The sequence below is a fragment of the Mauremys reevesii genome, linkage group 19, assembly GCF_016161935.1.
Source record: "Mauremys reevesii isolate NIE-2019 linkage group 19, ASM1616193v1, whole genome shotgun sequence".
Lineage (NCBI taxonomy): Eukaryota > Metazoa > Chordata > Testudines > Geoemydidae > Mauremys > Mauremys reevesii.
Genome location: NC_052641.1, coordinates 20,722,008 through 20,738,482, shown reverse-complemented (window position 1 = coordinate 20,738,482; position 16,475 = coordinate 20,722,008). Strand labels below are relative to the sequence as shown.

At 44.6% G+C, this 16,475-nt stretch overlaps 1 long non-coding RNA gene across 1 annotated transcript in view; it reads right to left on the bottom strand.

Moving 5' to 3' along the window:
- The window catches only part of LOC120386884, a 36,149-nt gene that overhangs the window by 1,144 nt on the left and 18,530 nt on the right, over positions 1–16,475 (bottom strand). Inside the window, exon 4 of the long non-coding RNA XR_005589958.1 lies at positions 14,802–15,018. This is a non-coding gene — a long non-coding RNA (uncharacterized LOC120386884). The remainder of the gene's footprint in view (positions 1–14,801; positions 15,019–16,475) is intronic.

Here is a 16,475-nt window from a genome sequence, read left to right as displayed (position 1 = left end):
AAGTGTTCTGCTTCAATCTTACCAAAACACTTTTTATTCCAAAACGAAATTTCATTGAAAATCCCATGGAAAAATTTGGTTTTGATGAAATAGCATTTTCCCAGGGAAAAACATTCCTTGAGAAAATTTTCAAGCAGCTGTAGTTGTATGACTTTGTGTAGTGCTCAGCGCAGTGGGGTCACAAATGACGTGTGTGTGCTAGCATAATGCAAATAAAGAATCAGCATGATGATTATACAATTATTTTTACACCCCATTGTCTCAAAACCCTTTTTTATTTGCCTTCATTGTGCTCTGCCCCAAAACGTTTGCCATCTCCCGTTCTGGTTAATCAGTGAAGGGGTGCAGAACTCTAGGCTTCAGCCTCACTTCGGCTCAGAGCCCCTAGAAGCTGGCTTTATGGCTGTAGTGATGTAAAACATATTTGTGCAGTGATATTTAACTCCCAGAATCATTCTCAAAGCCCTCTGACTGTGTTCCAAACCATTTCGCAGGGTTGTTATAAATATACAAAGCCTTTCATGAAATTTTCTCTCTCTGCTTACCATGGTTGGTAATGACCTTGTTTATGTATTGTCTCTATACCTTGATTCCAACCCTTACAAACACAGTTCCTATTATCCTGTTTAACTACTCTATCAGTATAATACTTAACATGCTCTGCTTTCCAGCACAGCTCTTTAATTGGCAAGGAAGGTATTAGATACCGCAGTTTGTGTGTATTCAGAGAATGTTCAAATCTCATGATGTCTTTATTTTAAAATTCATGGAATTTCTAAGTACCAACTTTTAAGCAGTGACCAAATAGTCATTTCTTTTTTAAACAAGCTTGTTTTCTCCCTTCCCCCCATCTGGGTTTATCTAGTCAGAATTCCAGGCAACACAGATTATTTTATATCAATTTCTGCCCTTCTCACGTGAGAGAAGCTCCTTTCAGCAATGTGCCTTAGTACCTTAGGAAGAGATTGTTTAAAGAACAGCTGGGATCCAGTTAAAAACATGCAAGAGGAATCGGGTAGCCTTTGCAAGCCTATGATTTGGAGTCCGGGCCCTCTGTGACACCCCATGTGCCACACCTAAATGCTTTTTTTTTTTTGGTGCTTGGAGGAGGCTTGCTTCAATGATCAGAAGAAGCATGGGGCTGCCTGATTACAATTGGGTTTAGTGTGCAGGTGTTAGGGGCGTGTGCAACGCAGGAGGTCAGACTAAATGGTCGGTTAGTCCCTTGTGGCCTTAAACTCTATGCCTGTATGAACCATGCTGACTGCCATGGATTACTCTTGCCTTGCAAGTGAGATCAGATTCAGGCCCCAGACATTTCAGGCTTGAAAGGGGGAATACAAAGTGCTGGAGGATGTTGCTTGAACTCCAGTCTTTCCACCCCAGACCCACTGTTGCATGTGGAAACACAAGGGTTAGAAAGGAGTCTGAATAGCACAGGGGACTGTGTCTGGCACTTTCCCGTCTATCTCGCCAGCTGCCATCCAGTACAGGATGGCTGGGACCAAAAGTTATTTCCGTCTGGTGGCTGCTTAGTGACATGGGCTTTGCGGTTTTCAGACCTGTCTGTAGACATGTATCCACATCACCACGCTCCACCAGCCCAACTGTCTCAGCAGAGAGGCCACGGATTCAATGGGTCAGAGAGACACGACACCCCTCTCACCTACTTAGGGGTTTCCTCCATCCAGGCCAGGATTGAGGCAGTGCAAGGTGGCACGGGATAGCTTGCACTGCTGCTGCCTAGGCTGTACATTATGTTTGGCTACAGAGGAATTCTCACTCCAGAACTGCCACTCTTCTTATTTTTCACCAGCATCAAATTCACCTGAAAGAGAAAGAAACCCCCCCAAATGGATTAATAACCCTAGCTCACGGGATCTTGGGGTGTGGGGGCTGATAGGACAAATTAGCAATCAATGAGCTACTCAGGGAGTAAGCACCTTCTCAAGGTGAGGAAGGGTGGCAGAACCAGGTCCTCAGTGTTTGTACAGTAATGTAAGTCAGAATTACATTAGTATTAACATTTTTGCTTTTAAAGATCAGGAGAAAATACATTTTGGGCTAGATTCTGACCTGGTGTAAATGAGCTTAGCTCTATTGACGTCAGTAGAACTATGCTGACTTCCACCAGCTAAGGAGCTGGTGCAATGATTTATATCTGGGGGAAAAAAAAGAAACGAAAAAGAAAAAGCTTACAATTGTTCTGTAGACTCCCCACCCCCCTTCTCCATCATTTTATCTAATCCAGTCAACTGCAGTTTGTAGTGTGACCATCACCATAGTATCTAGGAGCCACAAGGGAGGTTGATTATCGGAATTATTCTCTCAGCTGGTAAAGGAGGTGGTCTTGTTTCCTCATAAAGTTTGGCTAAATGTCACAATTTAATTGTTGGAAACAAGAGCATGAAATATGAACAGCAGCAGCACAATAGGATTTTAATTTGGCTTCGGGATAGAAGTGGCTTGCTAGCAGAATGCCAGACTCCAGGGGAGCCTGTAGTTTGCCTAATAGTTTGCACAACTGGGCATATTCAGGGACTTAATTGGGCTTATGCTTAAACTTCCCCATAATGTGAAGCTAACTGCACGCTCTAAGCATTATTATTAAACAGCCCATTGCATGTTTTAATGATCATCCCTAGAATCACCGTAATAGTGATCAGCGTGCTTAACACTAATGACGAACAAGTAAACATCTGTAAAAAAAAACCCACAAAAAACCAGCTGTACCATTTACCCAGCACACACAGAGCCTGGACAAGGAGATCAATCAGATTACACCAAAGCCTCTGCTCAGATAACACTCCCCTTTGCCCAGTCCATTTCCCTGCCATTGCTGGGGTCTTAGGCTCCCTGGTGCCTCTCGGCTCCTCTTCTCTGCCTGTGGCACATCATAGGCTAGTCTCCTGTGGGCTGATACTTGGGTCTCATTCTGGTTGTTGGGTTTCGCGTGAGGGTGCTGGGTGAGGGCGGTGGCCTGTGATATACAGGAGCTCAGCCTAGCTGGTCGTAAACTCTCTGACTCTGTGACCTCAGGAACTGGGCTGTAGTTCTGAGACCTACGACGTAAGCTAGAGCGAGGCCGGGTCTTTGCAATGCCCAGCGGGTGCTTGACCCAGCTCTGGGGGCAGCACAGATCAAAGCAATACAGAGCCCCTACCCCCCACCCCCTGTTTCACTGTTTATTGCAAATGCACCACGAATCTGGACTGGCTTTGCCTGTCTCAGGCTACCCAAAGAGCAGCCCCCTGCCAGCTACTGAGATGAGGTGAGCAAAGCCTGTGTTTTGAGGGAGTGCCTTCTGCACACGCAGCCCTGGCTCTCCACTGCTCCAGTAGCCTCTCTGCATATAAATACAGCTCCGCTCAGCTGGAACACCCTGTACAGCTGGTGCTTTGCCAAGCTGTTGACCTGCTGCAGATCACTGAGGGGGTTGTTCTCTCTCTCTCTTTAGCTGACAGCAACCGGAGATACTTAGCACCCTTCCCCCACCTCCCTGCTGCAGTCTCTTCTCAGGCTGCCGGTCACAGGCAGCTGTCAAACCCATGAGGGAAACATGATGCGTGGGCCAAGTGGGTCTTTATTCGGCAGCCTAGTCTATAGGTTGTTATTTGGGGGAGCACGGAGGAAACCCTGTAGGATCAGGGTGCTGCAGAGTCATGTAACAAAGAAGACAGTCCTGGCTGCAGGGTGCTCCCATCTACCTGACAGACAGGGGGACAAATCAGACAGACAGGGTGGGTACAGCACCAGAATGAACAGAAGAGCCACCGGTGCCTGACAGGAGTGACCTTGGGCACACCATCGAAAACAGGTTTGGAGGGGCGGGGAAGGGCAGCGTGGGAGAGAGCACAGAGAGGCTGAGGGGAGAAGCGGACGAGCAGGCGACCCAAACCCCCAGACAGACGAGGGCCATCGGCAGAGTGGAAGCAGGAGTCAGCGGCTTGATAAGCTGGTAGAACTGATAGCTCAGGCCGCCGCCCCTCCCGCTGGTGACTGCATGCCAGTGACGGCAGCCATTGCTCTCGCGGACAAGCGATGCTGGGGGAGTATTTTGCATGTTTTTAGCTGCCCATCAGTACAATTCAGGAGCTGGAAGCAAGGAAGAGAGCCAGCACTATGTGACCAGCTCTCTGCAAACCACCAGCAAGACGTCCTGGGACCGCGGTATGAGAACTGCTGACTTAGAGACCTGCTGGTCTGGGGCGCAAAGCCACAAGGCCGCCACTTGAATCCAGATCTCCCACTTGGCAGTGCACACCCAGGGCTCCACTCCCTTGACTGCCAGCCAGCAATGGCCCTGAGCCCCGCTAGACACCGAACAGCTCCTGCAAGATATTGAGCAGGCTCAATTCCCCATTGACTTCAATGGGAACTGAGGATATTCATGGCTTTGCAAGGGAGACATGGAGAACCTCCCTGGTGTGGGCCCACTGTGTCTTTTCCTTCACTAAACCAACCTGCAGAACAGTCTCCCTAGCCCATCACTTGACTCATACACAGCATCAGGAACAGACTTGGCTAAATTCCCAGCTGGCATAAACTAACCCGGTACCACGGATATGAGCAAAGCTGCTCCAATCTCCGCCACTGGAGAGCTTCTCCTGTGCTGGCCAAGAGGAAATGACTCGATAACCCAAGAGCCTCTTGATGAACTTCTCTGAGATCCACTTCAAGAGGCCAGTTAGACAATAGCTGTTTTGAAGCCAGAGCTCACCTGGGAACTGGGGACCACCAGCTCTTGAGAATGTTTTAAAGTCCTCAAAACCATTTACCTTTGGGACATTAATCTCCGTCCAAAATGCCATCAGTTTATTCATGGAAGGGGTGTGTGTCACTGTCTTCCTTGACATCAGGTTAAAATATGAGCCATCGCTAAATTATTCAGTTTGTGAGAGGGGCTTTCGGGATGGTGTGTTGCTCTTCTGCAGTGTAATTAATAGTCTGTAGATTAAATATGAAATCGTTCCTAGTCATTAATAATTTAGCCACAGCGTGGCGATCTTTAGAGAGCAGCAGCACTTCATATTCTTCTCAAATACGTTGCTTGAAATGCTTTGGGGGAAGTCAGACGCCTTTTCATCCATCTCAATTACAATCACTAGCTGCTGATTTTCTTGAATGTTATTTTGAAAAGGTAGAAAATGCTTTTGGTCCTTTCCATGCAGGTGTTTAAATAACATTTTTTGTCCTGAAAAGGGAATGGAGGGCACTTTACACTAACAACAGCATCTTTCATCCAAAGATCTCCCGTTGCCTTTCATGCTGCAGGCTAGATCCTTTCTTGGGTCTATCCCAGCAGAAGCAAGGAGTCCCTACAGCCCCTGAGAGAGGGCTGAAGGAAGGGCTATATCTGAAAGCAGCTGTCACCTCCCTTGTGCACGCAACTTCAGCAACCCAGGAGTGTAACCTGTTTTAGAAAACCAGGGGCTGCTTTCGGGGGGGGGGGATGTTATGGCTTTCCCCTCGCCCTCCCTCGGTTCTTGTCACGCAGGCAGAAAGTAGAAGACCAGAGTCTGAAGTGCAGGCAATGTGATGTCTATTGGGGTTAATCAAGCAAGCATGTCCATAGCTCAGTACGCTTCAGAGCTTTCCCTGTCCCTCTCCTCTTTCTTAGCAGGCAGAATCATACCTGTAGTGCACGCCCCTGGTGCCACCCCTTACAATGTATGGTCATGTTCCCTTTTGGAGGGTTGTGAGCCTGGGGGCTTCAGTACCACCTCTTCAGTACCACCTCTTTTGAGAGGGGTAAGGAGTGAGGTTATGTACTGACCAGGGTCACCTTTTCTCTGGCTTTCTAGTGTTTCTTATGCCTCCCCTCCATCCCCCTTTGCGCTTCCCGACTTGTTGCTTAACCTTGCCTTGAGATAGGAGTTGGGGCAGTCTTCAGGTGCACACTCATATATTGTACTTCCATCACACCCAGCAACACTAACTCTCTTCCTTATCTCTTCTCACTGTGCTATAAAGCCCATCTGGTTAGGCAGAAGCAACACACAGTGTCTTTGTTCACACATATTAGTAAGGATATAAATGTATCAAAAATCAAACCCAAAATTCTATCTCAAGCTAACATACACGTCTATATACTAACAGGGAATGAGCCCCTGTAGTTCTTGCTGAGTCAGTGAGAGCTGTGCATGTTCAGCACCTGTGCAAATCAGACCCGCAGTATCTAAATGGGACCCCAAGAGTTGAGACATCTGAGTTAGAGGGAAATTTAGAAAATCTGAGCTTAATTTCATTGTGCCTCTGTTTTCCCATCTGTCAAATGGGGATAATGATACTCACTCACCTTTCTATGGGGAGATGAATCTCCCATTGATTAATGTTTTCAAAGCACTTTGAAAGCTTGGAATTAAAGGGACTGTAAATGAATCTCTAGGCTGGAGGTGGCCATGCTTACCTCTGAGGTACAGAAACATGCTGCTCCATTCATCCATTCAAGGATGGTTACAATGTTGCCTTGGGAAAATATCCAGCATAAACAATTCTCACATTACTCCAACTGACACACCTATTCCCATACAATGGATGGGAATTCATTACGGGTAGAAATACAGGTATCAGTGCTTCCAGTAGACACCAGGCTATATGAGACAAAGTAGCATTCGACAATCCCATGATTTCAAAAACCTCTGGGTTGATTCAACTCTCCTCCTCATGTTCTATTCTCTTAGGTCTCACCGGCCAATAAGGAAAACCATTGGCTGATGTGCTTTTGATGGGGAGGATGGAGATGAACATTTGTGTTAATGCTGACAAGCATCATAATTTAGCTTTATGCCAGCACTAAAACTAGAGAAAAATTCATGTCCGGGGACAGCTGTGATTTTATGGTTGCAGAATGTGTATTTATTTGCTGGCCTATCTGTTATCTCCTCAGTGCTGAATCCCACAACACACGTGAAGATGCACCATAGCATAGCACTGTTTCCTTTCTGTAACGAACCCAGTGATTTTCAACCAGTGGTTCTTGATCTTGTGCTATATGTAGCCTCTTAGTACCTTCCTCCTGACTGAAATCAATGGACCCCTTCATGGAGTAAGGTGCTTCTCAACTTTGTTATCAGAATATGGCTGCACATCTAGTTTTGGGCTTTCTCACCAAACTTGAACCAGCTGGAGTCAGTTCAAGATCTTTTCACCTCTACACACCTTTAGTTGAAACTGGAAGATGCTGGTTTTGAGCCTCAGCTGGTGTGAGATCAGCAAAACTCTAACGAAATCAGTGGAAAGATGCCAGTTTAAATCAGCTGTGGAGCCGTCCTGTTATGTTTTGCCATCCAGATGCTTTCTTTTCTGTATTCCCCTTTATTTTATGTTAAGAGAAAAGCAAATTAAGAGTGAACAGGAGTTCTCTGTAAGAGACTGCACCATGTGTGACTCCTCTGTCGTAGGTGGCATCTGAACACATTATTATAATGAATTTGTATTGTGGGAGCACCTAGAAGCACCAGTCATGGACTGGGACCCCATTACGCTAGGTGCTGTACAAAAACCGAATGGCTTTCTGCAGACAATAGAAATGTAAAGGTGCAGTGAACAGAAAGAGAGTCATATGGCAAAATCCACCACACAAGTATATTTTCCAGCACTCTTCTATATGGAGAAGCATGAAGTTCTAGGTGCTAATGTAACCCACACCCCTTCTGGGTTTGATGTTCTGTCCCATCTAGTGGGGTGGGGGAGAGAGGGAGGGAGAGAGAAAAAGAGACAGACAGACAGAGAGAGACAGACAGACAGAGAGACCTCTACAGCCTTAGCTAATACTCAGCTGGCTTTTAGCTCATGCACTAAGCTCCAGAGGTCCCAGGTTTGATCTGTGTTACACTACATTATGTTGCGTAATTTCAGGTTCATTGCAAAAGGCCCCATGCAGTATAAGTAACATGGTGCAGCTTTGGGGTCTTAAGCTATAGTACACGACGAGGCTTTTAGCGATACAGCCATGCTGCTACAGCCATGCCGCTAAAAGGCATTCTCCTGCCGACAAAAAAATGCCACCCCCGAGTGGCAGCGGCTCTCCTGCCAACCATGCGCTGTTTACAACAGCACTTTTCATTGGTAAAACTTTTGTCGTTTGGGGTGTGTGTGTTTTTTTTAACACCCCTGAATGACAAAAGTTTTGCTGACGAAGTGCCAGTGTGGCCAAAGCCTTAGACTGGCTGAGCTTCACACTCGATGAGAGGGGACGGCCATCACGCCAGCTGCAGTCGAGAGTTCCCTGAGGAATGCTGTCTTTAGCCCAACTCCGCAATTCTTGTTTCTAAAAAGCAAACACGTGTTAGTCAGCTGCTGCATTAAAATTGTAAGTTGAACTCAAATCCCCTTGGTGCAGAGATCATGGAAACCTTCACAAGGCAGCGAGGAGCATTGCACCCGTTACGAAGCAAAACCAATAAGTTCTGCGTCTTTCTGACATGGCTGTCAATATGGCAGCTGCCTCAGGGGAAAAACAGCAAGTGAAAAGAAACCAGACAGATTAGTGGTTTGTGTAAACATTAACTGAGCCAGACTCCAAAATGCCAGGTCTCCCAAGGAGCCTAAATAACACCGCTTCTACTGTAACCTTCATTTGGTCCATTTGATTTGGGTATTAACTGTTAAAATAGAATAAACTTGTTTACACACCTGGCTGTATTTTAAATAGGTTTCATTACTTTGTGACTCTCTGCAGCTTTCTTTGATGCTAATGACTCAGCAGCTGTTAAAGGCTGAGTGCTGCTGAGTTAAACTTTCATTGAAAGAACTCCCTAGTAGAGCTGAGTGAATTTTCACTGATTTTTCAATTCTGCAGCCAATCCAAAAAAAATTCATTTTGGGTCAAACAAAATGTTTCATTTGACCCAAAACTATTTTTTCAGTTTGTTTCAGATGTTTATTTACCCTTTATTTCACTGGGAGGTTTTTAAAAAAGAAAATCTAGCTACGTTTTGAAATGAAAAGTCATTTCAAAATGAAAAGTCAAAACGTTTTTTAAACATTTTAAATACTTTTTCCCAATTTTTTTCAGTGGAAACTCTTCAGTGAAATTCAACCCAGATTCACGAATCATTTTGGTTGACCTGCAACAGCATTTTTCAATGCATAAAATATTCATCCAAAAATTTTTGCCCAGCTCTCCTCCCTGGGCAATCTTGTAACTTAGGAGGCAGCTCATGGAAATACGGTGAACCTATGACACGGGTGTGGCTGGTGAGAACAAGCAAAGGCAGAGGGCAATGTGAAAGGGAAATGAGATCAGGACAGTGGAGCCTAAAACTTCCACCAAAAGACACAGTCTCTTTTCTGCTAAGTAATGTTTGCCTTCTGCATGGTACTTAGAGGGACCCGTAGAGCCAAAACTACGTCCAATACCCTTAGCAGGAAATTAGTAGTGATACGTGCAGAATTTAGGGTGGGCATCCCAGGAAGTGTCCGAATGCTGAGTGGTATTAGGCTGAATAGTTGTACACCTATGAAAGTGGTGAAAGTTCCATTGCTTGGGTCATTTAAAGCTGTGCTCAAAGGCAAATTCCTTTCTGAGATTCACTGTTACCCTAACCTGAAGTTTGTTTTAGCCCTTAGAGTTCAAACTGAGGAGAGTGCTGCGGGGGGAGGGGGGGTGAATTTCCTACTTCAGATGGAATTCACACGTCTTCCGGGATACTGCTAAGCCATTCCTCCCAGAGAGAGAAATCTTTTACCCCCTGTACCTCTTTTGTGAGGCTGTTTCTGAACATTGTGCCTTTGGATTGTACCAAATGGCACCACAAGGCAGATATTTTCAAAAAATATTCCTTGGGAAGGTTGCCCCTACATCAGGATACAAGCGATTTCTCTGCAAATAAATCCATCTGCAAATTACTGCAGTCACCGTCCAACCTGCATGCAGCAGGAAAGAAGACTCATAGACTCAAGGTCAGAAGGGACCATTATGATCATTTAGTCTGATGACCTGCACAACGCAGGCCACAGAATCTCACCCACCCATTCCTGTAACAAACCCCTAATCTATGCCTGAGTTATTGAAGTCCTCAAATCATGGTTTAAAGACCTCAAGGTGCAGAGAATCCTCCAGCAAGTGACTCGTGCCGCACCTACAGAGGAAGGCGAAAAACCTCCAGGGCCTCTGCCAATCTTCCCTGGAGGAAAATTCCTTCCTGACCCCAAATATGGCGATCAACAACAGAGGGAACAATCCTGTACTGCCTAGGATGGATTAGCTGAGCCCATGAATGTTTCCCATCTCCGCTGCACATGATTCTGTGGAAACACACTGCACCTACTTACCCACTCTGTGTCAACGTCTCGGAATCCTGCACAAATGCTTTGGATCATCTCTAATAAAATACCTGCGTGCCACACGCCATGGGGCTGGGCTATAGAACTGGGACCGGCGGCCGGAAGAAAACATCCTTCCAGATGATGAGGAACCCTTTACTTGCCGCCTCTCTACTTACGATATACACAGCTGAGTACAACACAGCCCACGGTGGAGCTGAATGTGGCTGTAGCTCCTACTGGAATGACTCCAGCATTAACACGTCCCTGAAGGGCCGTTTCAGTGCTGACTTACTTACCTCTTTGCCCCAGTGAAGTAGCGAGGGGGTGAAAATCGGTGCAGGATATGGCCCAGCATTACCGAGGCTCCTTTGCAGCACAAGGCTATGTCGATTAGACTGTCTCTGATGTTCAGTCAGAAGAGAAAGGTTTTTCATTCCCATCGGGATTGCTGCATTGAAAGACAGAGCAATATTTCCAGCCATGGAAGCCCATAAAAAGCAACTTCATTCTCAAAGTAAGGGCTGTTTGAATGATAGCTCTACAGTAATTCCTAATTAAACTGGACACAAACCAGGGAGGGATTATGGAACAGATTACCAAGATCTATATTATTTCGGGGAACAACTATCTCGTTAGCACTAGCACTTCTGCATAGTACACAGGGATATAAAAAAAAAAGAACATAGGGGAGCATATTCATGAATATGGAAGCCTTCTTTTCTGGTATTGCGCACTCATAAATGAATCCGCTTTATAGAGCCATAGCAGAGGGGAAATGACTATTCAGAGCCTGATTTATCTGTTCAAAAGCTTTGTGGTACTTTAGATTAATAAAAATATTTAATAAAGAATCAAGATGGTTTGTCTGTAATGCAAAGAGAATCACATCCCCTGTATTTTTATTACCGAAAAATTGGAAGCAGGAAGAAATAATGATATAAGCTACTGTATAAATGACAAAAATACCCATTTTAGTTATATGCATTGCTGTACAATCTTTTTCTACCCTATAAACATAATATATTCTTATGCCTATTTCAACTGATTCAGTAGTCATATACTGCATTGTGCAGTTTAATACCATCGCATCCTCAACAGCTCAGGAAAGTGATTAAATAAGAAATAAATTTTGCTGTCATTGCATTTAAAATCAAATCAAGGATCATTTATTACCCCAAACGAACCAGTTATCCTTCTCTGCTTGTAAGTAGGCTGCTGTTTGCTGAAGCATTTAGAAATGTATATATAGTAAACTCTTTGCATAATGGCTTCTACTATAATATGATCTTTATGAGCCTGCCACTCCAGAGACACTTGGAAGAACCAATAAACAGTACATTGCTTTTTTAATTTAAAGTTATAGTAGGAGACACTTCAGACTCTCTGAATCTCGTTTGCTGCGGTGCAGACTTGGGGCTGAGAAGTTTGGCTCTTGTCATTGTTCCCCTGAACACAATGTCACCTGTTGGCCTTCTAGAGTGGGAGGCACGTAACTGTGGAGTCTCAAGGCCAGATTCCGTTGTCATTCCCACTCCTCTGCGAATCTGGAGAACTCAGTTGATCCCCACAGAGTTACTCAGGATTTACACGAGTGTGAGCAAACATAGAATTTGGCTGGCCATCCCTGAGTTCAACACTTTCATCTACCTGTGTGAGAACTACAAAGTGGCCTGAGGCAAAGAGATATTTTTCATCCCCTTGAAAAAAGCACTCGTGGGAAACTTCAGGGCATTGGCTCCCGCACCACTTCAGTTCTGTGTGATTACACTTGTCTCTATGGTACTCTAGGCATTGGAGTCACCCCTTCCCTTTGGTTGACAGAATCCACCTCATCTTGCAGGTTTGCAAGCACTGGTGCAAGAAATGTTTGTAGAGCAGTTGGCCAACATGTCCCCTCTGCAATGATCACAAAATGACTAGCAAGTCCGGGGCTACACTCTGCAGCTCCCATTGTTCTCCGGAGTTCTGCGCAAAGAGTCTGCAGAGGAAGATTCTTATGGCCATGTATGTATTCAGTTCCAGGGAAAAGAACCCACAACTGGAATGGAGAACAGCAGCTAACGGATGCCTTGCCTCCTGCACAAATCCCTGGGTGCAGGGAGTTTGGATCGTCCAAACCTTGTCCATAGACAGATGAGCCCTCTCCTCCAGCACTCTGCACAGGAAGAGTCTTATGGCCATATTTGCATTCAGTTCCAGGGGAAAGAACCCACATCTGGAATGGAGAACAGCAGCTCGCCATGCCCATCCCCTCCACATGTGAGCCATACCACCCACCTGATCCAGGGGCCTTCCACGACACCTTTACAGCCTTCTTCTTTCTGCTTGCATGGCCAACACCTTCCATCTCTTTCCCCACACCTGACCTGAGACTGAGATCCCTGCTACTGACAGTCATTGAACCCTGCTACCCCACTCCAGATGCGGATCAACATTCAGCAGGTTGTGTTCTGTCACTTTCCTGGAGGGAGACCCGCACTATCTCATTACCAGCCGCTTTCTCTTTGTGTAACTATATATTCCCTCAGGAGGGTCTGAATTATATTGATGCTCTACTTTCAGACATCCTCCTTTATCTTTTCCCTAAGAGCCGTGCATAGCGGTGTGTTTAGCAATCTCTCCCCCACATCTCTCACCATTGCACTGTCATATCATCTCATTAAATATTGTCTTTTCCATAATCCTGCTACACTTCCTCCGATACTCTGCTCACAGCCATTGGTCTACACAAGACCATCCTTCTGGTCTGCATTTCAAAGGACTTTCCAGGTTACCTTTCATCTCATGGATGGGTGGTTTCACATCTCAACTGCTCGATTTGACTGGATCCTGCATCCCACCTCCCCTTGATCCCATGCAGGGCTGAACTAACCAATCAATGAACCTACTTGTTCAATGCAGCAAAAGTTGTCTGCAACCATCACTCAAACAAGGGATTAGGGAAGAAAAATATGTTGCCTGGTTGAGTTGGTGTTTAATGATCAAACATTGGAGAGCTCAGAGAACATTTTACGGTGCTGTATTTAAAGCAGGGGGGTTGTTTAAGGGAAGTGGTTTCTAGCACAGGCACCAGAATAAGTAGCAGCGGTCAGAAAGCTACCAGGATTATTTCAGCATGAGATCTTCTGCATCTCCATGTTCTGCTTTCTGTCTTCTTGCAGGAGATTACCTCAATCCTTCTGTTCCCTGTTGATCCTCCTGCTATTCTAACAAGCCCATTCACAACCACGGATCTTTTGTTCTTGTCTGCTTCAAATCCCTGATAGTCTTTACCTCCCACCTCCTTCCACTTGTGAAAGCTACAAACTGCCTTGTCATTATTAGGGCTTTGCCTTGTGTTAGTTAACAGGAGGTGAGAACTCACCTTTTTTCCCATTAGTGAAGGCACACCCAAGGAGAGTGCAATATTTCAGTGGGATGTCTTTGTATCTCTTACTTTCCTCTCTTGCATGGTTGTTCAATGATGCAACTGGCCCATTGCTCCACCTTCTATTTTTTATGGTGCCTGGGAATTCTCATCCATCTGATGGTATTTTAACAATTTCCCATGTGTGCACCTACTGTTCGTGGATGACTAATATCTTCCCTACAAAGTTATGTTCGCCTGTCCCTCAAACGTAGCCTAATGGCCATTACTCCTCTTTGACATGATGAGATATACCTCTATCGGTAGTTCCCCTATCTGCCACCTGGGAATATACTCAGTAGGGGGAGAGACACTGTCCAATTTTCCAAGTACATTAAATTTAATATCACTGCCTTGTTAATGGCCCCTTGTGTTCTAATGTGTAATATAAACTTAAAAATTAATTGCATCACCTTCTGAAGATTCTTTAACTGCTTATGCAATGAAACAGTGCTAATAACCATAATTTTAAAGTCCATTCCTGTTAAAAGATTGTGCCTGACCAAATTTATTTTGTTAGCTCATTATTTTAATGTCCCTCTCCCCTAGATATTTTCCAAGTTTAGAGTATTTACATATTGTCTTTTGGAATTTATTTAAGAGTAATTGTCACTTCTTGTGAGCATTCCTAATCTATTGATAACCCTACAAAGTGTCAGCTGATGAGCAACTGATCTCATGCTCCTCATGTGTAAAAAATCCTTTTAGGGACTCTCTTTTCTTAGAAATTATATATAAAATAATTAAATACATATAATTATAAATTTTTAACATTTAAGTGACTCAAGAAAAGTGAGGAAGTGACTTGCTAGCTTTGGTTACTCGTCTGGTAACACTTCATCCAAGATACCATACGGTAACTCTTGAAAGATACAAAACTAAATCTACAGCCTTCGCTTCATATTCATAGGGATTCAGTGATGGATTCATTTAAACTGGCGTAAAACAGGACTAACTCTGATGAAGTCAAGTACAGATTACACACTGGTACTGCAGGAAAAGTCAGGCCCAGTAGGTGAAATTTCAAAAAACTTTGAAACTTACAAGATCGTTTCCATGAACCAATTGTGTCTTACCTGTGGCCTTTAAAAAAAGTTCTCTTGCTAAGTTTTTCTTTACTTACCCAGGAGTTTGCTACTGGAAAACATCATCTTGCTGTGCTGTAGGCATCTCAGTCCTGTTCAGGGACTGTGCCGAGGGCATGTTGCTCCTCTGGTTAATTTCTGCCATTTTGATCAGTGTGGGCTAGGTTTGCCTTCCTTACGTCAGCCGTCCTGGCTGAAGTGTCAGACGCAATGCACAATTCATGATGCAATTCAAATGGTTGGCTGGTTGCAGGACTGCTTGCAAAAATCATCAAGAAAGAGAAGTGAACAGCAGCAATGATTGCTCAGAGAATCATCAGAGCTAACTAATTGTTAAGCACAAGAACATCATCTGTAACTGAGACACACCAAAGTTTAACAATATGTTGCTTATTCATCTCTGTGGAGGATGTGATGCTAGGAGGATATAGGTTCTACCTGGGGTGAATGGCAGTGACCCTGTATTTAGAAGCCTTACACTTTACAACATAATAATCCTTCAGATAATTTTTTGAAGAGCACTTGCACCTTCATTGCTTGCACGACACTGAGAGTTGGCAGAGGGACAGTCCACGGATTAAGGAGGTGTCTTTTGCTGGCCCTATGAAAGCCCATGCTGATTGATACCAGGTCATAAGTGGGACAAATTCATCCTCAAGGTAACTTCACTGAAATCAGTGAGTTACACCAGGGATTTTTGGTGGTTAAGTATAAAACGTGTCTCCTGTTTTTAGCACACTGTGCATGAACGAAGAGTAACCACAGAACCCTAATGTGGGTAGCATTATTTCACTAATCTTATTTAGTTCAATCATATCCAGTGAGAGTGATTCAGGAGTGCTAATTTAATCTCTCCTTCCTTCTAATTGCTGCATGCTATGAAAAGCTAGGCACTCTTAAATCCAGCAGAATGCTTCTCTCTCCTGGTGCACAGGAGATCTGCCGTGCAGTTCTCAGTGTGAGGATGTTAGTGTGATAAACAGAATGCTGAAGGGTGACCCTCCCCTTTGGACAATTTACTCCATGATTTTATACTTTCAAATCTTCATTACAGACACATTTCTCCTTTCCAGTTCACAGTGCTGATTCCTAATGCATATTCCATGCTCACGCCGCTCAAGGAGACCCTCTTGACCTCAATGAAAATACCACACAGAGACCATGCAACAGGGCTCTGCAGTGTGCAGTGGAGGTGTTTACCCTCTAGGGCAGGGGTCGGCAACCTTTCAGAAGTGCTGTGCCGAGTCTCCGTTTATTCACTCTGATTTAAGGTTTCGCGTGCCAGTCATACATTTTAATGTTTTTAGAAGGTCTCTTTCTATAAATCTATAATAGATAACTAACCTATTGTTGTATGTAAAGTAAATAAGGTTTTTAAAATGTTTAAGAAGCTTCATTTAAAATTAAATTAAAATGCAGAGCCCCCCAGACCGGGGGCCAGGACCCGGGCAGTGTGAGTGCCACTGAAAACCAGCTCCCATGCTGCCTTGGGCACCTGTGCCATAGGTTGCCTACCTCTGCTCTAGGGGGTAGTTAAGCAAGTTTAAACACTTTCTAGATCAAAGGCACCAAATTCATCTCTGCTGTAACTCTGTTGAATTTGATGGCGTTACAGCAAGGATGAATTCATCCATGAAACCTGTCTATCTTAGATATTTATCTGGTCCCCATCACTGGACTATCTGAGCACTGCTCAGGCTTGAATGTATTTA